The sequence below is a fragment of the Lepidochelys kempii genome, chromosome 17 (genome assembly GCF_965140265.1).
Source record: "Lepidochelys kempii isolate rLepKem1 chromosome 17, rLepKem1.hap2, whole genome shotgun sequence".
In the NCBI taxonomy this organism is placed as follows: domain Eukaryota; kingdom Metazoa; phylum Chordata; order Testudines; family Cheloniidae; genus Lepidochelys; species Lepidochelys kempii.
The window spans coordinates 8,524,016-8,549,426 of record NC_133272.1 but is presented as its reverse complement, the minus strand read 5'-3'; the positions used below and the strand labels follow the sequence as shown (position 1 = coordinate 8,549,426).

The window sequence follows — 25,411 nt, the reverse complement described above, 5'->3', positions numbered from 1 at the left end:
ACTATATTTGTAAGTTATCTCCGCAAATATGTTCCAACAGCAACTGTGCTATTTACAAATGTAATGGGTTAGTTACTGGGACAACATCCATTTCATCAGCCTTATCCAGGTACACATAGACTTTCTATGTTCTGTGGTGCATTATATATCATCCACAAGCTTTGCGAGTTACACTGGTAACCCAAAGTAGTTTATCTTTTCTCTGTAGGAACTGAGGGTACTTTCAGGATCAGACCCTTACTGCTACACTGGCATACTCTAAGAGCTGATACAACGTCAATGGAAAGAGCCTTGTTGACTTGAACGGGTTTTGGATCAGGCCCATCGCCAATATCTTTCAATTTATTACAACTGCTCTTCTTATGAGATGTTGGGATATATTTTTTGCAGGAAAGCCAGAGAAATTCTCTCCTTACGCCCCACCCCACCCCAATATACTATTTCTGGCACAGCTCAGCAACATTCAATAACTTCCCAACCAAGGAATACATTTTTTTCTCCTCCTCTAGGTGTTTTTGGCATGATCATTTGTAAAGTCTTTAAAACACGTTAGATATCCACTGTGGTATACAACTCTATGTTAAATGCTACTTATTTCTCTAGTGAAGACAGGCTATTTGACTCAGTCAGCAGCTTTGAGACTTGTCTGTGGCTTCCCATGTGAAACGTGAAATTTTACGGACAGGAATTTCCTAAATAAGTCACAGGGGAGTCTGTTCCATCAGTAACATAATGCACTCTTCTCCAGCTATAAAAGGAACATGTAGCCTGCTTATCTTTGCATCTAAGGCCCTGAATCAATGACCCAGCAGCTCTGAGCTTTCATTAATGTGTATTTAACCATCATGTTCTCTTGTGTTCTTTATAATAATGTAATAGTGCTTTGCACTTATGGCACTGTAGGATTTCAAAGCATTTTCTGCAAACATTAATTTAGCCTCCTTTAGAGGTAGATGTTATCTGCATTTTACATATAGAGAGAGGTGAAATGGTATGTCATCAAGGCCACATAGCAAGTCAGAAACACAGCCCAGCACTGAATTCCAGTCCCATGCTCTAACCATTAAACTACACTGCTTCCCAATAGGAAGGAGAAGTGCAAGTCACATGTACGCCTCATTTAATGCTTTAAAAAAATTCTCTCTCCTCCCTCCAGTCCTGACTCCTTCAGCAATTAAAAGGGAATGAAAGACAGATCATCACATCCCAACGTTTAAAGGGTGGGAGAACACAAGAGCCATTTTAATTATAGCATCTGAGACGTACGAAGCTGCTTACACAGATGTCTGCAAACGTAAATTTGTCTGGTGCAGACTAGGATACGGCTACCCTCTGACACATTAAGTAGTTAAGGGGATAAGTAATAACAGGCTTCCCAAACACATTATACTCCTCCAGTGTAGGAGCTGAAACAGATTCTCTTTGCAATGACAGCAAGAAGACAGGTTTTTTCCCTGCAAAGGGGGAGACATACCCATAATGTGCAACATTTAACAGTCTTTCAGCAGACTGCTTTGGAGTAATCTGCCTAGTTTGGACCTCTGAGGACAGGGAATTGTTAGGATTTGATTTGATCCCATCTAATAAGAAGTGTACAAGCCAGGTAGCATCTTATTAGATTTTGTAAGAAGTGCAAAAAACGTGCATTAGCATAACATTGAGGCTACAATTTTAAGCACACAATCGTCAGAAAATACAAGAGTTCAGGTTTCTGGAGTAACCCCATCCCCAGCTGCACCCCTCAAAACCATTTTGTAGTTGCCTGGCTCTGCACTAAACACAGTTATGATTAGCTGTACACAAAGAGGCATCATCTGGAATGACTCTTGTTTCAGATCAAAGAACAACCAGCCACGACAGAACAAAAGTAAAGTCTCCAGGAGAGAGGACACAGCACATGTCCTTCCTGCACTGAAGTAAACACAAAATGGCTCCCTGAGATTTACACAGAGAAAAAAACCAGACGTAACAGTTCCATAAATAAATTTTCTCTATACAAAGATCCACTTACTATAATCCCTGGCTCACCTGCTGAAGTGAGCCATGTTAACCTGTTGAGGAGTTCTCCTCTGCAGCCTGAAAGAGGATGCAGATTCCCCCTGCCCACAGAGTCCTCCTACTGCTGCTTTGTCATCCACCAGTCTCTCTGGGGCATCAGACACCAGCAGCTTTTAAACTGCTTTTGACCCTCACCTGCCCCCTGAAGTGGTGGAATTCAGACCTTATGACCCAACACTCTCTGCAGTCACCATACAATTAAATAAAGTCAGCACAGAACAGAGGCCCTCCATAAATGGTACAGAGCCCTAACAGCACCAGGAGCACAGTAAGCTCGGTTGTTTCTATCTCAGCAAGTGACAATATGGTTGATTACCACTTGTGGACCTTGACAGGGCTCTCACCACAGGGAATATCATCAGGGCGATTGGTACTATGGGACATTCCATTCTTGCTCCACTCAGCAGCACAGCAGATACAAGCTTTCCACACACTATGGAAAACGTAGGAATGGTCATATGAAAGGAGGGAGTAGCCATGGCCAAAAGCAACTTTACAGAGCAGAGGATAGAAAAGACAGGGGAAGTAAATGCTGAGAGACAACTCTGCCTAGATGTTCTCTGAACCCTATTGGAAGGCTCAACAGCACACTGTCATTGGCAGAGAAGCAAGGAAGCCAGTCATAATGCTAGGAGGGTGGGGGTAGTCCAGAACCATGTAGATGTATGGCTTGAGTGTATACGCCCTTAGAAAATTATGGTTCTATTTTATTCTATATGGGTTCTTATACTGTCCTCATCACCAGGATATCTGAACACCTTGCATAAGCAACATGACTAACATCTGTTACATGTGATTTGTTCTCTCTCTCCCCCCACGGGGAGAACTGTGTGTGTGCAGTGTAGTGCTTTGTTTTGGGTGTGTCCTGTTTGTGTGTTACAAAAGCTCAGTCAGAGACATTCACCTTGCACCTGGAGCAGAAGATGGGGAACTTTGTAAGTAATTGGGGGAGTTTGTTCCACAGTGCCAGACCTGCCCTCGAGTAAGCTGTGTCTCCTGCACAGATGAGTTTTATCCTTCTGGTAGAAAGTTACATGGTGCTGGAGGAGTGGAGCTGCTGACCTCTGTCCTTATTCCGGCGCTTTAGGCAGTCTTTTAGATATCTTCAGTGGCCTGGGCCCAGAGTAAGGACCAAGTGCATGAACTTGATTCAGTATTCTATGGGAAGCCAGGGTAGAGAGCAGAAGGCAGGACTGATGGGTTTGCGACAGCCCATATTGCTGGGTTCCGTACAACCTGAAGTTTCCTAAGGGCAGATGGCTTCATGCCCAAGTATAGTGCATTGCGGGAGATGACAAGGCATGTATAACTAATGCCAAGTCATTGTTAACTACGATGGGATGGAGTTCCCTAACCAACTGGGGATGGCAAAAAGCAGTACTTGTGGGTGCTGCTATTAAGAGATTAGTTTCAGCAAGGAATCCAGGAGCAATCCTAAACCATATACTGAACTGACCAACTATGGGTGCCTTCAACCAAAGGAGACTGCACCATGGCTGAAAACTCTTCGAAGTTCTTTCCTCTGCCCACCAGCATTGCCTCGGTCTTGCTGGTTGAAGATGAACTTGAGCTGTTCTTCATCCATGGGCTGATCTCACAAGCACTAGGCCACTTTGGTGGCAGTGGAATAGTTGTATGTAGTAAAGGATAGAGCTGTATGTCACCTGCATACTGCTGGTGCTTGAATCTATGTCCTCTGACTAGTCATCTAGTGGCTGCATGTAGATGTTGAATAGGACCAAAGAAAGAATCAATCCTCAGTATGTCTGCAGTCCTTATTTCCGGATGCATGGGCTACAGGTCATGCCCACTGCCACCTTTGACAAGCTGCCTGTGCTGCATAAAGGTTGGGATGGTGTTACTGAGACACGTCTGAAGATGTGCTTTCAAGGACCCTTTGCAGGGTAGGAGAACATATGGCCGGTATGGAGTGCTCACACACAGCATTTAGGAAACATTCAGTTCTCCTAGCAACAATGAGCTTCTAGCCCCATTTACATTCCATTTCATTCTAGGACCAAAAAGCAAGGTCTAACTGATCCCATGTTTATATATCCAGTCAGGCAGGGGCACAGAGGAACGTGCATAATGATGGATGGACAGGGCCAGAAGCAAAGGAGTTGTTAACTAAGGCCTCAATCCTACAAAGATTTATGCCTGTGAATGCATAATTCAGGATCAGGGCCTAATTGTATATCCCTTGTCTTTGTGGCAGTCTGAAAAGCAACCAAGGAAGAAAAGCCCAGAATACAAGAATATTTTAAAGAGACACTGGTCAATTAAAAATATTTGCCTATTCTATGGAAAAAAAATTTTAATGAAACCATATGACTAATTTTTTTTTCACCATTTGTTTCTTTTCTGTATCCCTTTCACTTATGACAATGAAGACTGTCTGGTCTGCCCCACTTTAATAGAGTCTGTCTCACCCATGCAGTAGCGCAATGGTTGGGCTGTAAACACTGTATTTAAACCCAAACCAAAAATTCTTCTCCCTGTTTTCATAGATTTTAAGGCCAGAAGGGACCATAATTATCATCTATAGTGACCATCTGTGCATCATAGATAGGGCCCTATCAAATTCACGGCCCATTTTAGTCAATTTCACAGTCAGAGGATTTTAAAAATTGTAAATTTCATGATTTCGGCTATTTAAATCTGAAATTTCAGGGTATTGTAATAGTAGGAGTCCTGACCCAAAAAGGAGTTGTGGGGTGGTCCTAAGGTTATTGTAGGGGAGGTTGCGGTACTGCTACCTTTACTTCTGCACTGCTGCTGGCAGCGGCGCTGCCTTCAGAGCTGGGCAGCTGGAGAGCAGTGGCTGCTGGCTGGGAGCCCAGCTCTGAAGGCAGCACTGCCACCAGCAGCAGTGCAGAAGGAAGGACGGCACGGTATGGTATTGCCTCCCTTACTCTTGTGCTGCTGCCTGCAGAGCTGGGCCCTCTGTCAGCAGCCGTCACTCTCCGGCCACCCAGCTCTGAAGGCAGCAGCACAGAAGTAAGGGCACCATGGTATGGTATTGCCACCCTTACTTCTGTGCTGCTGATGGTGGGGTGCTGCCTTCAGAGCTGGGAACTTGGCCAACAGTTGCCACTCTCTGGCTTCCCAGCTCTGAAGGCAGAGCAGAAGTAAGGGTGGAAATACCATGATGCCCCTAAAATAACCTTGTGACCCCCTTGCAACTCCCTTTTGTGTCAGGACCCCCAATTTGAGAAACGTTGGTCTCCCCCCGTGAAATCTGTAAAGTAAAAGCACACAAAATATCAGATTTCATGGGGGGATACCATATTTCACATTTTTTCATGGCCATGAATTTGGTAGGGCCCTAATCATAGGTCAGAGATTTTACCCAGTGATACCTGCATTGCGCCCATTAACTTGTAGTTCTACCAGAGCATCTTTTTAGAAATATCTGTTTAAAACATCCAATCTTAATTTAAATACAATTCTAAAACATTTCCATTAATAAGATTGTTTTATTTTTTTTTAAGTTTGACAATCTACAATTTGGGTGTAAACTATCGGACAACCTCTCTTTAGACTGGATGTGCTAAACCATTGATAAAAAAACAAACCAGCTTAGGCTAAACTGTTTAAAATGCTGTCCCATCTACCAGACCCTTATAAAATGGTTTCTTATGAAGGAACTAACAGTACTGGAATGTAGCTGCTCAGCAGTTGCAAGTTTTAGCACAGCATCATTTATAATATGATTAAAATTAGATTTAAAAACTAAATGATTGTATACAAAAATTATAGCACTTTCCTCTACCAAATTAAAAATGTACATTTCATGGGAGTAATGCAGAGGATCTAGCCTTTGTATCCTATTAATCTTTCTAACATATCTTCTGTTACTTTTCAGTTTCACCTCAGAACAATGTGCATGCACAAATACCAGGTTTGCAGTCTGGGGAAATTGCTTGCTATCAAATCCTTTTTCATGGAAACAAAATAAGTACGAGAGGATCTCTGTTAATGCTCTTTCCATCGTATATTAAAAATGCAGGGTTTAAGCCCTTTTTAAAAGTAAAAAAGCAATCATGATAAAAGTGAAAGGATGCTCTGTTCAAGAATCATGCACACAACTTTGCAAAAAATAAATTACAAAATCTTACCAGAACCTATCATGTAAAGCTCAGGGCAAAGGAGAAAATACAGACGATTATTAAAAGCTGTAAAGCAATTCTGGTCAATGAAGTGCATGTGTGTGTCTCTGAGTGGGAGAGATTAAGGAGACAAGCAAACAGATTTAGAACGTGTACCAAAATGAAGTGAAATACAGCTTGCATCACAACATAAATCTGCATACAGCTGCTTATGGAAAACAATGTGTGAGGGCTGTATCTTCCAGCCTGAGCGGTAAGGGAGCTATCAGCATGCCTTGAGAAAGTACCCAATTTACTCTCAGTATAACAAAGATCCTGATTTCTCTTGATATTTCACATACCCAAATGACCTAATAGTAGTAGATCCCTACCAGGACCACCAGGAATTCCAAATCAACAACGACTAAATTAGCTCTATGATTTCAGCAGACCGATTATACAAGAAATGTTGCAAGCATTAAGCAAAACACAGTTTAAGGTATGTGTAAATAAAAAATTTATGTTAAAACACAACCCAGGCTGGCATAATTTATTCTGAGCATTAAAAGAGCACCTGCACTCCAAACCAGATTGAGAATCCATTCTGATGGGCTCTACACAAAGGGACTGTAAGCTCTTCAGGGCATGGACCACCTAAATAGATATGACAGACATAGGGTGGGAGAAGGAAAGTATTATCCTAGGGGACAGAGGCACAGACAGATTAAGTGACTGGCCCATGGATACAGAGGGAGTCTGTGGCACAGCTGGATGTTGAACCCAGATCTCTCTAGTCTCCAGCCAATACTTTACCCACAAGACCATTCTTCCCCTTTGATTTCATCTTGTATAAAGGCACAACCAGGAGTGTGAGGCTGACTAAAGCAGAGGGAGAATACAGTCCAGGAGGACTCAAAGAAGAGAGAGTTGTTAAATTCTCACTATTCTATGCCAATATCTCCATTCTCTCTCTCTCACACGCACCCAAAGCCAAATGAGGCATTCCAGCCACACATGCTGCTCCATTCTCTTTCTCACCAAGGGCTATTAAGCATTCACCTTACATGCCCTCCTCCCTACATTAACGATGAGAACACCTCACTTCACACCACAATCCCCAGACGTTACTAGTAGGGAAAAGAAAATAACCTGCATATTCTGCTCCAGCAAAGTCAAAATCCAGGAAGCGTCTGAAAGTACTCTATTGACCAAAACCACCTGATCTCCATGGATAGCTAGGAAGAACTCAGCCCCCTGCTCCACACCCCCTCAGAATCACTGTGGCAGCAAGAACAGGTCCAAAACAAGAGGGGTGATCTTCTTTATTGGATTTAATGGTTCTGATTTCTCCCACCTCCTCATCTCAAATGAAAACAAACTGGACATGGCAGCAGCAGGAAGCAATGAGATTAGAAATTAATTTAACGGGGAATGCCAGACAGGGTTCTTTGTTCTCTAGCAGGATTCAATGGTTAGGAAGGGGGTGGGTGGAAAGCACTGTGAGCCCCCTCCTATGGTCTTTCACCCCTTTTGGATGAAGAGTTTAGAGACACTATGTAGCTAGAGAGATACAGAATGGAGAGGAAAACAGACCAACCAGCCAACGCTGTTCGCTGGCTGCCTGCCAGGCATGGAGTAAAATAAGGATATTGGCTGTACAGCTGTGGGTCAAAAAACCTCCGAACATAAAATCAGCTTCAAATTTATTTACTTTATCACGTCTTATACCTGAGCACACAGGCGAAACCATAACTGAGACATCAGCAAGCCACTCTGTTCACCAGCGTGGCTGGTTTTTTGTGTGTTTCAGACCCTGCAGAAACAGATCTCTCTCACTAAGTACATATGGTCTTTTTTTTTTTTGTAAGGTATCTAGATGCCTCAGTCCCATGAGTTAGGCACCTAAATACGTATAAACATTTGGCCCTAACTCCCAAAAGTCTGCATTGCTGCTACAGTCATGTCTCCTTCTCCTGAGTTTTCCTTCTACTCTGCAAACAATCCAAACTTTTATTATTATATGACAAAGTAATGTCTAGAGGTCTCAGCCAAGGTTAGGGCCCTATTGCGTATGTACAGCACTTAGTACAAAGCAAGCAACAGTCACTGCTCTGAAGAGCTTGTAGACAAATAGATAATACAGACACAGGATGGGAAGAGCAAATAGACAATACAGACACAGGATGGGAGAAATGAGGTATCATTACCTCTTTTTACAGATGGAAAACTCAGGCAGAGAAAGTTACATGCCCCAGGTCACTGAGCACGTCTGTGGCAGAGCTAGGAATTTAATCCAGATCTGTGAACACAGTGCCTCCTTGCTCTGTATCTCCAATTCCCCTCACAATTTAGCTCCTCCTTACTCACCCCCAACTCTCATATCCTTCTCCATGCCATCGCTACATGCCTTTATAGTATGATGAATGGGAAAGAGGATCAGGTTTCAGAAGTAACCTAGGGTGTGACACCAGAAACTTAGGGGCCAGGCAGCTACCAAACAAATGCAGCCCTCAGCATTTAACACAAGCTTCTGTGTACACTCAATAAAGATCTCTTTCCTACAACTCTGCCTGCCTGCTGCATCACTCCCTGCTAATGAAACCTCCTTGCCTCCGTGTCAATGAGACCAGCTTCCATGAGACGCTTCTGCCATAATCTCCTCCCCCTCTTCTTCCAACTTGCCGCCTCCACATTTTGCCTTTGCTGTCTGAGACCTACCTATTCTCAGGCATTTCAGCACAATGACAACCCTGCCCTCCAGAGGCCACGCTGCAGTGGGGCCAGATCGCGCCAGACCAGCATACCAGCACTTTGGCAGCATGGAGGATTCCATTTTGTTCTCAAAATGGTGTCCTCCGCACAGCATGATGCTGCCTGCAGAACACTATTTGGTAGAGCTAAATGGCGTCCTCCACATAGCATGTGTCATAAATATAAAGGGAAGGTAAACACCTTTGAAATCCCTCCTGGCCAGAGGAAAAATCCTTTCATCTATAAAGGGTTAAGAAGCTAGGATAACCTCACTGGCACCTGACCAAAATGACCAATGAGGAGACAAGATACTTTGAAAAGCTGGAGGGAGGGAAAGACAAAGGGTCTGTCTGTGTGATGCATTTGCCGGGGACAGAACAGTAATGGAGTCTTAGAACTTAGTAAGTAATCTAGCTAGATATGCGTTAGATTATGATTTCTTTAAATGGCTGAGAAAATAAGCTGTGCTGAATAGAATGGATATTCCTGTCTGTGTGTCTTTTTGTAACTTAAGGTTTTGCGTAGAGGGATTCTCTATCTTTTTAATCCAATTACCCTGTAAGGTATTTACCATCCTGATTTTAGAGGTGATTCTTTTTTACTTTTTACTTCTATTAAAATCCTTCTTTTCAGAAACTGAATGCTTTTTCATTGTTCTTAAGATCCAAGGGTTTGGGTCTGTGGTCACCTATGCAAATTGGTGAGAATTTTTACCAAACCTTCCCCAGGAAGTGGGGTGCAAGGGTTAGGAGGATTTTTGGGGGGAAGATGTTTCCAAACAACGCTTTCCTAATAAATAAACCCAGATAAACGTTTGGTGGTGGCAGTGGAAGTCCAAGGGCAAAGGGTAATATAGTTTGTACCTTGGGGAAGTTTTAACCTAAGCTGGTAAAAGTAAGCTTAGGAGGTTTTCATGCAGGTCCCCACATCTGTACCCTAGAGTTCAGAGTGGGGCATGGAGGATTCCATTTTGTTCTTAAAATGGTGTCCTCCGCACAGCATGACGCTGCCTGCAGAACACCATTTGGTAGAGCTAAATGGCATCCTCCACATAGCATGTGCATGAGGTCATGCTGGCAGGGACGCTCCCACACTGGCAGGGGCGTTCTAGTACTGTCCATTCAGGACAAGACTTGTCCATACCAGAAGACCTACAGCAAACTGCCTGATTGGAATGGCTAGGCAGGTGGCTATTAACTGTCTACATAACCATGTGTGCCTCTACCTATAATCCTTCCTTCTTCCATTACTCTCTGTGCTACACTCCTTCTTCAGTCACGCAGTGGAGATGGTCTTACTATTGTATATTTGCACAGTGTCCCAGTGCAATGGGGCCCCACTCCTGGCTGGAGACTTCTGAATGCTACTGCAATGTAAACACAAAGAAAGAATGCATGCAGCACTCCAGTAATTTCTGCAGAGATGCAAATTTATCATCATTGTAACCATGCTGAAAGAAAGGAAGGATGAGCAAGTTGTCAGGGCACCACCCTTGGACTTAGGAGACCTGCAGTGCTTAATTTGTAATGTAAGAGGTGCCGGGGCTCAAACAATTTTTTTATATTCATAAATTATATACCAAGGCCAAAGGTGCCGAGGCGATGAACTGCCAAGCCTACAGATGCCAGGGCTCAGCCCTGGCAAGCTGTGGCACAAATTAAGCACTGGAGACCTGGGTTAAATTCCCTGCTCTGCCACAGACTTCTTGTTTGACGATGGGCAAGTCGCTCAGTTTCTCTATGCCTCAGTTTCCCATCTGTAAATGGGGAGCCCTCCCTCAGAGAGGTGAGGATGAATACTTGTCTACCTCAGATTACCCATCTAATCCCACTTGCCTGCTTCAGAGGGTGCAGGTGCTGAAAGTGTTCTGAAGATAAAGAAGCAATATGTAAAGTGCTAAGTACTATTAGAAATCTGAGCAGCTGGTAAACATCACTGAGCACAGCAACAGGCAACTCAACTTTCGTCAGGTCCCCTCCTCTGCAGTTTTCCCAATATGTTCCTAACCAGCAATTAGAAAGGGCTCTCTTACCCACACTTCCATCCAATTAGAATGGCTGTGTTTATAAAACAAAAACAATGCTGTGATGTTAATTAAGTTAGCATGAGCTCCCAGCACTGGAGCAGACAATCTGTTGCTTGAAAACTTGAACACAAGAAGTACACGCAGAACAGATTTTCTCGACCCCCTGCCTCTGCTGAAATCTAGTGGTATGGAGTCATCAGCAGGCCCAATAATACTGACAGTTCTTATCTTAGCACTAGGCAACAGAAGAATGCCAGCAATGTGGCACACCTCTTGGAGAGCTGGTAGGAAAGCACCTAACAGTCTTCATTGGGATGGGGTCAGGTAGTACAGATTTGTGATAGGAACATGGGCCCAGTAAAAGCAGTTCAAGTGGGAGGAGAATCCTACAGTTCTGTCATCATTTGGAAGTGAACACTAACACACTTTTAAACCTAAAAAAATGGGTTCTGTCTCTAGTCCCCTCCCTCCTTTCTTCTTAACTTGTTGCTGGGGGGTGGGGGAGAGGGGATGATTAGTTCTCATGACTTCTATTACTATTTCTGTGCTCTGCCACAAGCCTTTTCCTCTCCTAGACACAGTCTCATCCCTAGCCCTCTTCCTTTACATTTCTTCCTGTGCATCCTGTGCCAGCTCAGATTCAACCTGGTGAAAGCTAAACTCCCTGCCCTGCACATCACCCAGGTGTGCAAATTTGGCATGTTAGACTCATCTCTCTCCATCTCCCACAATCTAGATTGTTGCCAAATCCTGTTAACTCTTCATTCCTAGCTCTGAAACCTCTGCCAGAGTGGAGAGATGACCAAAATGGGGGCAATCACCTACTCTTTGCTCTCTGAGTGAAAATACTAAGTTCCTCCATAAGAAGCATCCCCTTCCTAGTGTTTGCTCTTGTGCCCTGCTCTTCTCACCCATTATGACACTGTAACAGATCCATAGATACCTAACACTTCACAATTGTCTCTATTCCACATCTTACCACCACTCAGCACTTCATGGTAACAGCAGAGAAAAAACTTAGATGCTTCTGGCTCCCAAAACACTTGAGGAAAAAATAGACTCTCCTATAATGCCACAAGTACTCCTTTTCTATAATTTTTAGTGATTCAGGGCCCATGACACAGTTGTGAAGTTTCCGTTCCAACCAATAGAGGGCAATAAATGCGCACACTCATGCGGGCACACACCCCCTCACCAGCTGTCTCATCAGCCATAGTTTTATGGCTCACTGATCTTACCTACATAACAAGTGGTGTTGCAAAAGGCTATTTAACATATTTTATACATCAAGTTTTAAAAGAAAAGGGGGCCTACGGGTGGTAGGCACCCAACTTCCATTGAAATTTGGGTATTTAAAGCCTTTACAGATTCAAAGATTCCACAGTCTGAAAGGACATCATCATCTAGTCTAACCTCCATCATTACTAGTCTTCAAAAGGATAATATTTTTATTGCTAAATGTCAGTAAACATTGATTTCACAATACATACACAAACCAATGAAAAAATATTTCTATTAATGACAATCAAAATTTACAGTCAGGCAAAGAAAAATGTTGCTTGAGAACTTATTAGAGTCAAAATTCAGTAATTTAGACTTTGGACTTATACTTATTACAAATGGACTAGCAAATGAACATTAAAAACAAGTATGATATGTTGATTTACAGATATTTACTTTGTATATTTTAATGTGTGATGTTAACAATTTGTGCTTCGTTTATAAAGTTTTAACTTTTTTGACTCTCAATGTCTACTCTCATAAAATGATTGTCTACCAATTCCATAATTTCCCACAACGGTGAAAAACTTAAATCAATTTACAAAAATTTTAAAATGTAAACCCTACAATTTCACGCAACCGTGAAAATTTAAAATCGATAAAAATCTTTTTTTAAAATGCCTACAAATAAACATCTATAATACCTGTCAAAATAATTTTAAAAAATTAAAATCTAATTCTGCCAAGCATACGCATAATACAGGCCAAAGAACTTCAGCCAACAGTTTTGGCATCCAGCCCAATAACCGTGCCTTGAACTATAATATATCTTTTTAAAAGAGATTCACTCTTGATTTAAAGACTTTAAGTGATGACAAATCCACCACGTGCTTTAGGCTCCTTTGGAAATTCCGGCCTAAACCGCTAGATATGTCTCTCAATATTAGGAAATGTAACAATTGGTTTATATTTTTGATCTTACAAACAAAAGAAGTTTCCTTCCCTTTCCCACAAGTCCTTGATTCACCTGATATTAGACATTTCAACAGCTACAGACCAAAGAACTTTGCCCAACAAGATTATTCTTGTTTGGGTTCTTTGGCATTCAAATTAAATTTAAAAATAAAGAGAGTGATTGTGGCAACAAAAACAATGAGCACCACTGAAGGTGCTGCTCCATCACAGGCGTTTGTCACTCGTAAAACTGTCTCCAACTCTTTTCAACTAAACCACTCAGTTTTTCAGAGACAGATTTATGGCAGGCTATTGTGGGATGAACAGATGTCAGCTCTGCATAGCACCCAGTAGGTTTATAAAGCAATTTAACTCAACTAAAAATCACTGAGCCAAATCCAACTCAAGCGTAAGGCTAAACTAAACTCACCTCCCCCAACTCTAAGCCCTCCCTCTCTCTATCACTGTTGGAAATTTTCCTATCTTCCCCATCACCCAGGCTTGGAAACGTAGGGCCCTGTTTCTGCAATGAGGCTCCACACATGCACAGGGCCCTGTATGGAGTTGACTACAGGATCAGGGCCTTGGTATCATATTGGAGAAGGAAGATAACAGATGTCCAAGTGGGGAGTTGCACCCTGCTTACACCAGGACCAAATCTGGTCCACAAACAACCCCTACCCAAAAAAACCCCCACATACCACTACAAAGGAAATTAAATTTAAAGGTAGACTGATCCCATGATCAAGGGCGATTAACCACCACAAAATGTCTGGCCTTTAGTACTTTTACCGTGACTAATCTATGGTTTTCACACATATTTGCCATGGCAGAGTTGCAACCCTAGTTCTAAACTAAGCCTATATTAAGGAGATAGCACAGGTACTTAATCAAAAAGTTCCTTGCCTGTAAGGCTGCTTTGCATGGGTTTCATCAAAGGTAATTTGATCTTGGTAGGCCAACATTCCTAAAATAGTTGAGGGAATTCAAACATGAAATTAGGTTTCCAAGAGGGGATTTAAAAAAAAAAAAAAAAAATAGGTCAAGCAAGTGTGAGTGATTAGAGTAACCCAGTATCCCTTTGTATAGTTTAACTGAATCTCTGTAAAAATCTACCTTGCGTCAATGTAAAATAAATTAAATGCAAGAAGTTGCCTTAAGCGAAGATGTAGATATAAAATCCTTCTGCCAGGTGACTGAAGAGAGACCTTTTCTCCTCTGGCTTTCCTTGCTGACATCAAAACACATTTGTCTCCATCTGAAATCAGTTTAAGTTTCCAGCCTATTTTACAAGTCTAATAAACATGGAGCGCACTGAACACCACACATGACGGAAAGATGACAGAAATGCAAAACAAGCCAAAGAGCTCTACCGCAAGAAATTCCTAGTCTTCCAGGAACTTCACAGATGTTGCATCATTCTTCTAATCAAAGCAAAGAGACCTTACATTTAGTGATTAAATTATCTGACTCTTGCTTTATAAACAGCTAACCTGAAACCAGCGCTTACTGTTAATTGCAGCCTGCAGCTCTGCCCCGCTCTGCTCACCAACTACTGAGACTCTTACCTTTCAACACAGAAGGTGAACTTCTACCTTTTCAGTCACCTTCCAAAAATAAAAGCTGCCCCACATAATTGTCCCTATGCTCCACATCAGGAGGGCAGCATGGGGTGGAATGCTGATGCTCCTTGTTCCCAAAAACAGGTCCCCGCCCCTGGAGCTAATCCTACAAAAAATAATATTGTAGTACGGTATAGTGATTGCACAGATCACTACAGTACGTTGCTGCAGGGTAGTATTTTGGATCATTACTGTAGAATACCATAGTGTAAGGATAAAGGGAATCTTTCAGCTGTTAGCAGTATAGGGCCTATGATACACAGTTGAGAAGTCCTAAATGCATCCTGCACAGTGGGCAGTGGTACACACACACACACACACACACCCCTCTTTCATTGTATTCTTCTCATTTCTATGCCACCCTTGAGAACTGCACCGCATGGAACAGGCAACTGTGACACGGGCTCTACGGCGACTGAATTCCCATGCTTTTTTAAAATCAGAACCTGAAGAGACTGTAGCACCAGTGCTCTCCAAAAACAGCCACCTACACAGACAGTTCAGTGAGCCACACTCACCTGACACCGAAACAGGGGAAGAGAACTTGGGACCTTCCCCCTCCAGGAAAAAACATGCCTCTTCTACTTGACCACAAGCAAGATATCTGTTAGCCACCAGTACGCCACATCCACTTTGGAGGGCATAGCTGCCCCGTGGAGGGCCACAACATGATCACATGCCCTTGGAAGGGCTTACATTCCACCCAGCACACAGTAGCAGCACATGTGCTAGTCCAGGACCCTGACTAATATGCCTTCCAGCAGCATTCTCCTGACTGCTGTGTGGAATACGCTGCCCTGCTCTGGGGGTCAGTGACCAACAGGAAGGAGAAAGCTCTGTGGCAGCTGGAAGGACAGCTGGAGAGGCACAAGGCAGGGAGATAGTCATTGAAGTACTTACTGGGGCCCACTGGATGTTTGAGCTGTTAGGGCCTAGCAGCCAAAGTGCCTTTATCACTTCCTCCCAGTACTAGGTGCACTAACAAGTGCTGTTTCAGGACAAAGGGATGATGCACCGCTGTGCTCCAGTGAGCCTACCAGGAGGCAGCCTTGCACCCTTTTTTCTTGCTTTTCTTCTAGGCTTAGCCTTTGCTGCTGTCATTTTTTTTAAAACCCTGTGGCAACAGCAGGAGCAGGTAGGACTCCTGACTGCTGACACTTGTGGGACAGCTGCTGTTACCAGAGGCACTGGGGGATGTGCACAGGACAGCATCAGTCTGCATGAGAAGAGCAGGAAGAAGTGCCCTCAAGGGGTTAGGACAGAGGACTGGGAATCAGGGCTGCTGTTTCTATTCTCGGATGTACTACCAACCTGCTGGGTAAGTCACTTAACCTCGCTGTGCCTCAGTTACCCATCTGTAACATGAGAGAAACAGTATGTACACACCTGATAGGAACGCTGTAAGGTTTAATCATGCTTTGGTAAAACACTAACAGGTCCTTGCAGGAAAGGTGCTACATCAGGCTCTGATGTAGAGCCTACTAAAATCAATAGGAGCCTTGCCATGCTGCTCAATGGGCTTTGCATTTGGCCCTCAACGCAGCCTGAAGCACGGCACGCACAACAGTGGAGCTCAACGTACTGTGCGTTCCAGGTCAGCACAGAGGGCAAACCAAACCAACAATCCAGAAGTGCAGCACGATGCAAAGAATGCAGCAGGCAAACAGTTAAATGGAGGAGCCAGGGCCGTCCTTACCCATTCGCAAAGTACGCAGCTGCGTAGGGCACCAGGAAATTTGGGGCAAATTTCCTGGTGCCCTGCGCAGCTGCGTGCTGATCCAGACCCTGCTCTGGCTCTTCCCTAGGGCCTTGGCCCCAGCCCCTGCCCCTTCCCCGCCCACCCCAGCCCCGCCCATTCCCCCACCATGCCTCTTCCCGCCCCTGCTCTGTCCCAGTCCCACCCCCACTCCCCTGAGCTCTGCAGCCAGGCTGGGCCTGCACTCACCAGCAGCGGGAGTGCAGCGACCTGGCCCCAGCCGCACCACCGATGAGTGCTGGGGGGTGGTTCCTCCCTGACCCCCAAGCCAGCCCCGCCCCCCTGTGGAGGCCTGGGGCTCACCCCCCCAGAGGCCTGTGGCCCCACACCACCCCCCTGTGGGGGCTGCATAGGGCCCCAGAATAGCTTGGGACAGCCCTGGAAGGAGCACGTGATCAAAACCAGCCAATCCCTGGCCATGTAAATCCTTGGGTAACACTGCTTAGGCTGGGGTTATTTCTGTATAAATTTCCTAAATATGCCACTGAACTCAAGGGCACAGCTGGAACATTAAATGCAAGGGACAGCTGGCACGGCTATTCCTTCCCAAGGCACGCGCACACTTGTTTCTCTAAAGCCATTGCCTTATGGAGTCAAAATAAGCAGGAAGCAAGGATTTCCAAATTACAAGCGGAACACTTATTAACTGCAAAGCACAGAAATGTAACAAGACACCTTGTCCTTCTAGTTAAGCGTTAGTGGAAGCAGTTTAATTGAAAGAGACTAGGGTTTTCAAGGACTCATTCCTATCCTACAATGCTTAAAAATCTCCATTCTCCCCAGTGCATCCTTCCTCACAAAAGGGAGATGGGACAGCAGGGAAAAAAAGCCTGTTCTTCAAAAGTAGCCTTTAGTCGTGTTCTTGACAAAGCCTTATGAAAACAAAAACCAATGACACTAAGGTGAATCACTAACAGTCCACTATAAGCTTCTTAACGGACAGCAGTCCTGACTGGTTTACACGGACATCATCACATGCTGTCACTCTTGGCCACAATCAAAGGCTACTAAATATTGACCATTCCCATCCCAGTCACCCTCCTTTCCTGGCACAGGTTTTTAGTTGTTCATTTCACTTCCTGGAGTGTATGCTTTTTGTTCTGTGGATTCTCATGCCCCTCCCCTCCGCCCCCCGCAGGAGGTCTTTGAAATTTGATGGCAGGCAGAGGCTGCACAGCTTTCCAAATACCTCCAGGACACATTGATGCTAAGCACCAGCCCATATGGCCCCTTTTGTTTATTTACATTAAAAATGATGTTCAGACGGGACCCAGTGCTGATCTTATGCCAAGGTAACTTCAGTGGGGTTCGCAAAAAGAAAAGGAGTACTTGTGGCACCTTAGAGACTAACCAATTTATTTGAGCATAAGCTTTCGTGAGCTACAGCTCACTTCATCGGATGCAGTAGCTCACGAAAGCTTATGCGCAAATAAATTGGTTAGTCTCTAAGGTGCCACAAGTCCTCCTTTTCTTTTTGCGAATACAGACTAACATGGCTGTTACTCTGAAACCTGTCATTATTCAGGGGGGATACAAGCAAAACCAAACCCAAGGTGATTACCAGTCCTGGGCCCCATCCTGCAAGGTACTGAGTGACCTTAACTCCCACTACAGAACCCTGCAGGATGAAGCCCTCTGATAAGATCGCGCAGAGAAATAATTAATTCAGGGGAAGAATTCAGGGACAATTTATTCATATTTCCCTTGGTCCATAGATGGGCCACGCTGCTCTTGCACAGATGGGGGAATTCATCCACCACCACTGCAATATTCTCCTAAGCTTTCGCAGGGACCTCATGGAGGCCCCTCCACTCCTTAGTGGAGTCTGTGTAAGGGCTGGGGGGCAATATGTAGCCAGGAGAAGGGTGGGTGGGAGAAAATTAACATTGTCCCTTCATCCACACCGCAGGGATCAGGGAGGAAAGAAAATTAATTCCTCAAAGATTCCATGATAGAGGGTCTTTGGGGCAACCACTGACTGTGGGAGCCTGGACAGAACAACCTCAATGGAGTGCACAACCCCTGCTCCCCCGACCAGCAGAGCATATCTCTGCAAGAGAAACTTTATGTAGATTCCCTCCCCTTCAGACTCCTCCAGCAGGTTTTCCCACAGAAGCGGGAGATCAGGCCCTTTTTTAACTGCCTAATATTTACTTCCTCTCTTTATCCTATATTAGCATGACTGGTTTATTATTTGTATTACAGTAGTACCTTGAGCTCCCAGCTGCGACCAGGGTCCCATTGTCCTGGGTGCTGTACATATACATAGGAAGATACAGTCCCTGTCTCTGAGAGTTTATAATCTGAATAGACAAGACACAAACAGCAAAAGGAAGAATAATTATCCCTCTTTTACGAGTGGGGACTGAGGCAGAGGCATTAAGTGACTTGCCCAAAGTCACTCAGAATCTGTGGCATTGCTGAGAATTAAACACAAGTGTCCCAAGTCCCAGTTCAGGGCTTTAACCACTAGACCAGCCTTGCTCTATATTATTAGTATTTCTTTTGTGTTGATTTCTCCCCTGTGCATGAGGCTTTTGTGCCTGTGACGGTTGACGGATGAAGTGAGCTGTAGCTCACGAAAGCTTATGCTCAAATAAATTGGTTAGTCTCTAAGGTGTCACAAGCACTCCTTTTCTTTTTGCAAATACAGGCTAACACAACTGTTACTCTGAAACCTGTTTTACTCTGATCCAAGGAGATAACCATTCAAAAAAGTAAAACAGCTGGGTCAGTATTACCAATCTGGCTACAAAGTGTATTTAATATAGCATCTTGGCTTTTTGTAAGTCCCCCTTCCACTACCAGCTAGTGAACTGGTGATTGCTCTCAGTCTGTGGTTACTTCTGATGTCAGGCTCTATGGAACAGTTGGTTATGCTACTTTAAAAATTAAACAAAAAATATTTTTGTTTAAAAAAAAATAATCTACAAAACATGCACCCACCAGTCCGCTTTTTTTAAGCGATATTTACCCATAAAATGCTGCTTAAAATCCCCCAAACAGAGAACCAGAGGTACAATCCAGCAGAATGTTTAAAGTATCTTTGCTTTTTATAATAAGGAATGGATTGTTGTCCAATGGATGAAGCAAGGGGGATTGGGAGTCAGGGCTCCTGGACTCTATTCCCAACTCTCCCACTAACTCATTGTGTGACCTTGGGAAAGCCAGCAAATCACTTACGCATGTTCTTAAATCCCACTCAAAGTTTTAAACACGGCTCACATACTTTGTGGAATTGAGACCTATAACTCAGTTTACCTAACTGTGAAATGTAGACCACTTTTCTTATGGGGTGTTGTGCAGCATTGGTAACACTTGAAACACTTGTATGAAAAGCTATGCAGGTGTGAAGTAGTAAATTTTAAATATATATATATTATCAGTAAGTTATAAATACCACATATATGCGATGGTTATTACTATATCAGTAACTTAAATAGTGTTTTCATGTATGAAGGCAGTGTGATCTAGTGCACAGAGCTCTGGACTGGGACTCAGGAGACCTGCGTTCTAGTCCTAGCTCTGCCATTGACCTGTTGGGTGACCCTGGGCAAGTCTCTGTGTCTCAGTTTCCCAATCTAAGTGATAACGATACTGATGAAGAACAGTAGGTAAGAGCTATTATTATGTGACATCATCATTTATAAATGATTTACTCTAACAATTTTCAGTAACTTTCTCTGTTATTCTTTATTTGTAGGTAACGGTTCTATTGTACTGTAAATTGTGTGCTGCATGCTCCATTCACATTGTGTGTATAGTAAAAATAATGTAGGCAGACAGTTCAGAGCAGCAGACGATGAGTTCTCAGATTTAACACATTGAAAATGAAATGTTTGTGAAGCTAAAACATTTCAACACTGCTCCTAAAGACCAAGTACAACAGAGAGAACCAGCAGGCTGCAGCTGGTTACTCTGAAGGGCCACCATTTTGAGGGGCAGAGGGGAATCATCTTGAACATCTATGTGGTAAGCACACATTTCTGTGAGCCCAAAGGCCTCAAAGCAGGAGACAAATTTCATTACAATTTATAATAAGGAGACTAGACACTGTTCTGCATAAAGCATCTCCCAGTGCTAGACAACAAGAGTCATTTTGGGGAGCTAGGATTCTTCTGCATTGCAAAGCAATGTCACAGCTGGTTGCTTTAAATAAACAAACAAACAAACAAATAAATCCTTGTGTGCAAATCCATTGAGATTCTGCCACAGTTGGGTGTTAGTTGATAAATACTGGGGGGAGGATGGGACTCGATGCACAATTAGCCGGTTGGACTCATTGCCACAAGACATCTTTTGAGACCAGGAGATTAGTGAGATTCAGAAAAACATAGGATGTTATATGGATAACAAGAATATCCAGAGTGGTTATATTAGGGACTTAAAAGATAAAACAAAAACACAACACAAGAGTTTTGGAAGGGTGATGAACTATACTGCTGCGGGGCATAAACCAGCTTCTTTAAATTCATGGAGGTCAAGAAGAAACTTTCCATGGGGGCAGGTTATCCCATAGCTGCCTACTGTAGGGTTTCTTGCATCGCCCTCTGAAGCAGCTTATACTGACCACTGTTAGAAACAAGGTACTAAGACTAGGTGCACAGCTGGTCTGATATAGTATGGCAGGTCCTATGTTCCTGTGACCATGGCATGCACAGTCAAAACAGTGATCGTGTTTTTTGTAATCACTTCAAAGCCACTTATTGCTCGTATGTCACGTGCTGCTCTAGAATGCTTTCTTACTGCAGCTTACTCTTCCGTTCATATCTGGAGGCTCACTTATAAAAATCCGTCTTTGAGCCCAGAAAAGTCCAAACGGGCATTCAGGTTTCAAAATTGGGAAACCACCATTTCTGTCATAAGCAATTATCCTGCAGCCGTAACATTTTGTATGGACATAGGGAATCTATTCCTAAAGGTTCCCACAGTGTTTCATAAACTATCCACACACACAGCACCACTGAAACACATCCACCTCTGAGGCAGCACTCAGGAGAATGGTGGGGAAGCAGGAAGAGAAAATTCTGGACCAAGGCAACTGGAAAAACCTCTGGGTCTATGGAAAATACTATGGGGGTATTATCTCCATTGTATCTTATATCTAACATATTGCTTTTCTAAGGGGTGAGCAGGCATTCTTTATTGAAGGGAAAGCAGTCACTGAACCATTTGTCTTAGGCTCCAGAAGTCAGATATCTTACCATGCAATCTAGTTAGCAAAGTAACATGCAATGCAGAGCAGGTAGCAAGACAGATTGCAGATCCACACAGCACACCACATAGCAACACCTTCCAGCATCCCTAGGGCAGTGTCATCTAGTGGCTAGAGCACTGGATTGCAAGTCTAGACTCCTGGATTCTATTCCTGTCTCTGCCTCACTGCAAGACCTTAGGCAAGTCACTTAACTGTGTCTCAATTTACCAATCTGTCAGTCGTGTATAACACTCACCATCCATATAAGGGAGTTTGTCAGCCTTGAGAAAGCCTCAGATGTATTGAAAGTTCTCAGCCTCATATAATACTTTAAACCCTTCCACCTAAGTGCAAAATCTCCTCCTATTCCTCGGCATTCAGCTACTATTCCATCATTATTTCTAAATCATACAAACAATAAATAAGATGCTGCAGACATTTCCTGATTGGACCTTTCCCTGTATATTCCAACAGTTCTCAAAGAATTGTTTGTTTAGTTTAAACTGGATTCGGACACCACTGTTTAACATCTGAAACACGCTAACGCTTCATATTCATCAGTGTTCAGGGCTGAGCTCAATATAAAGACTCACATATGCTATGGCTTTTACTCAGACACACCACACTGCCAAGCAAGTGGCTTGCAGGCAGTTGTATAACCAAGTACTTAGAGCAAGTTCCTATTTGGGGAAACCCAGCTGCAGTTGTAATGCAAAGCCCCTGTGCCGTATGTCACACGAGCCCATCTTTAAATACTTATCCCTCTTCTTTTGTGCTATGTTCCTGCATAAACCCTTACTGGTTCCAAAAACAAAACAGGAAGCCACGTGTAGTAAAAGAAAATCATTCTTTAGAGACAGAGGTAATCAGCCACCCTTGGGAGCCAATAATGAAGGTCAGAATAAATATAGGGATCACCTCTGGAGCAATTTTCAGATTAGACGGTCAGCAACCACTAAACTGTAAGAGAAAATGAAAGATAATCCACTGTGGGGGCAAGGGGAATCTTTAATACTTAACACCCAAACTCTTCTAGGGCTAATTATCTTGGCTGATTTTCAAATGTTAATTTGCCATTTCAAGTCAAGAGCCTCAGAAACTGAAGATGGGAATGACTTACTGGATCTAGACAGTACAGGACTGTTTCCCTGTAGTTTTTCGTTGAGCAGGTAAATAAGGAATTACTTGGCTTACCCTGCAACTCTTGCTGAAATCAATGGAACTGTGAACGCTCACCGCTTTGCAGGAGCAGGTCCTCCTTGCCTTCAAAATAACAAAGAGGGGGTGATTTTGTGAGAACGTGTCCAAATAATAACAACAATCAGGAAGCACAAAAGACTATTTTCCCCTGGTTGGTATAATTACAAGTTAAAATTTGTCAAACTGTTTGAAGCATAAAGAACCATCCTGGCTTGAGTTTGGAGAGGGCCAAGCTCAAAATAAGTCATGGCCAGGTGGGTGACAGCACAGAAGTTAACTGAATTCCTGTTAACATTTCTATGCTCCTTCAGATTGGGGACCATCACCACTGTATCAGAGTGCCTATTTTATCAAAGAACTGCAGCTTCTCATGCTGGGCCTTACAGCACGTGTAGCTGTGTAACAAAAAGGGAACGTCATTCCTTTTATTCTGCACTGCTCCTTTTAACATGCAGGAGGTTTCCCTCCTGATGTCTTGGGTTTCAATTCAGATCCAGAATGTTAAGCCTGGTCTACACTAACAAGTTTTGCTGGCATCATTACATCAGCTAGAGGTGCAGCTTTTACCAACATAGCTACTCTGACAAAAGCCCTACGGGACATGGAGCTATACTAGCAAAAAAAGTGCTTTTGCTGGTATAGTTAACGTCACTCAGGGAACTGGTATAAGCTATACTGGCATCTGTTCTAGGACATTTTGTGAGGATAGCTATAGCAGCAAACCTTTTAAGTGCAGACATGGGTTTAGAGTCTTTCATATGAAGAAGACTTTATATTCATTCTTTCTTTATATGTCATTTCCTTAACCTGAAGTTATCTAAATCAAACCCAAAAACAAACAAAAAAATCCAAATACACGTGTGCACGGCTTGGAAAACAGACATAGGGCTCAGTCCTGTATTTCACTGGGATCTGATGGCACTCAGCTCTCCCCCGAAAAAAGCTGTTTAGCACTTAGCAGAGTTGGGTCTCTAATGAAGCAAGTTGCTGTTTCAAACAAACATGCTAGCAGGGCTGCTGCACTGGTTGGCATGGCATGGACAAAAATATTCAACACATTCATGTAAATACACCAAGAATTTTAAGAGGCCCCGGCAGCTTATACAAAAACCTACACACACATTTACTACCACATGACGACCACTAAAGATGCAGTCTTAAAGCCATCAGCAAGGGGAAAGACACTATGTATTATACTCAAAAAGAAAAGGAGTACTTGTGGCACCTTAGAGACTAACCAATTTATTTGAGCATAAGCTTTCGTGAGCTACTGCATCCGATGAAGTGAGCTGTAGCTCACGAAAGCTTATGATCAAATAAATTGGTTAGTCTCTAAGGTGCCACAAGTACTCCTTTTCTTTTTGCGAATACAGACTTACACGGCTACTACTCTGAAACCTATGTATTATACTGCAGCACCTAAATGGTTTGCAATTACAAACATCTCTGACTGTTATTCTCCTGCCTTCAGAGTCTAAGGGCCCTCTGCTTAATGTGAAAAAAATCATTACTGATTTGCCTAAGGCAACATGGAGCAGAAAGATTGTACAAGTTTCTATGGAAACAAAATTAGTAGAGTAAAAACCACACTCATGGGCATTGTAAATTATTTACCAGGACAGGCCCCTGTCCATTAAGATCTGATAAGAAGATTTAAAGGTAATCACTGGGCAGAGTGTTGCAACCGCTTAGTTCAGGTCACTGAAACCACAGTCAAAGAAGAGAACAATTTTGGCTTTCTGGCCATGTGTACTGCATAAACCACTTTAGGTTAGAAAGCATGACTCACTCACAGGTGGTGGAGAAGTTTGAATATTAAACATCTTTCAGATCCTGCATTTTTGTCATCATATTTGCAGTTTGGAGATTTCTTTGGTGAGGTGGAGGCAGAGCACAGACCAGGCCTGAGTGATATGTGAGAGAAAATAAGTGGATGTGGATGTGCAACAAAGGATGCCATTCTGTGCTCCAGATTCTAGGCTTTAAAATAAAAATCAAGTCTCTTGCCCACAGGGCTGCACCGTGTCTAAGGGTATGTCTACTAAGCAGTAAAACACCCGCAGCTGGCCCATCTCAGCTGACTTGGGCTCAGGCTGTGGGGCTGTGAAATTGCAGTGTAGATGTTCAAGTTCAGGCTTGATATTCCTGGTATTTCTAAAGGAAACCACAAGAAGGGTGAGGGGAGGGAGAGAAAGAAATACTTTTTCAGAACAGAAACGAATACCGCACCCCTTCCTCTCCCTCTCATCTTTCAGGACTTCTTTATACATCATGAAGAAGCAAAAGATGGCGTAAACCCAATTTAAAAAAAAAAAAAAGGACACTAGCAGTTCTCCTTTAAGTCCCATCTGAAAGAGGACACCTCTAGCTGTACAGCACACCTTAATACACTTGTGGGGGCCCTGTTTAAGTATGACTCAGAGATTAACAGTGTGTTACCAACACCACTTCTGCAGCCTTTAGGTGTTTCCTGTACAGGTCTCCCATCTAAAGTACAAACTGATATGGCCCTACTTAGCTTGCAAGGATCACACTTAT

The 25,411-nt window shown here is 43.3% G+C and overlaps 1 protein-coding gene across 6 annotated transcripts in view; it reads right to left on the bottom strand.

Moving 5' to 3' along the window:
* CUEDC1 (CUE domain containing 1) overlaps window positions 1-25,411 on the bottom strand; it is a 136,430-nt gene that overhangs the window by 66,603 nt on the left and 44,416 nt on the right. Inside the window, exon 1 of one of the 6 annotated variants that reach the window (XM_073315109.1) lies at window positions 18,688-18,710. The exons of the other annotated variants lie outside the window; for them this stretch is intronic. The gene's annotated coding sequence lies outside the window, so the exon portion shown is untranslated. Of the gene's footprint in view, window positions 1-18,687; window positions 18,711-25,411 lie in introns of those variants that run through there. 6 annotated transcript variants of the gene reach the window in all.